Source organism: Emydura macquarii, unplaced genomic scaffold (genome assembly GCF_026122565.2).
Source record: "Emydura macquarii macquarii isolate MOO-44397 ecotype Brisbane River unplaced genomic scaffold, CSIRO-AGI_Emac_v2 contig_3477, whole genome shotgun sequence".
NCBI lineage: Eukaryota > Metazoa > Chordata > Testudines > Chelidae > Emydura > Emydura macquarii.
The window spans coordinates 7,035,655-7,036,270 of NW_027133614.1; positions in this window are offsets into that span (position 1 = coordinate 7,035,655).

Genomic DNA, 616 nt, shown 5'->3' on the forward strand with positions numbered 1-616 from the left:
CCTGATGTTCCAAATGAACAATGAGCAAGAAACTCTATGAATTCCAACTCCCTTAGTTTTATTCCCCTGTGTGAATTTCACCAATGTAGAGAAGAAGAAGGCCCTGTGACTAAACAGTATGTATCTGCGTATCAGTAACGCTGGCTATGAAGTCTGAATGAACCCTAGACCTCTGGATTTAAAAGCACACAAGCTTCTTCTGCTTGAGGTTAAAGTCCATTATCTCAAAAGCAATGGCAGACTCTCAAGTACAGACTCTGCTGTACGTGGTCCAGCTACTGGATGAGGAACAAAGGCATACTTGGTCAGTGTGTGACACGTTTGTATAGAAGTGTGTATATATATTTATACATGCTGTGTGCATATATGTATATAAACACAAATACAAGTATGTTTATTTATAGATCAAATTAGAGATGATTGTCAGCTGCAAAATTCATATCTGTGCTTAATCTTCAGGAGAATGGTTCATGCTAGCCTGTAATAGGTATTAAATAGTGGCAGTGTTTGATTTTTCTTATATATATTCCCCCAACTGTCTCTGATCTAATGCCTAATCACATAGCATTTATCTCACATTATCTCACAGCTATTGTTGAACAGGACCTTTGTTGTT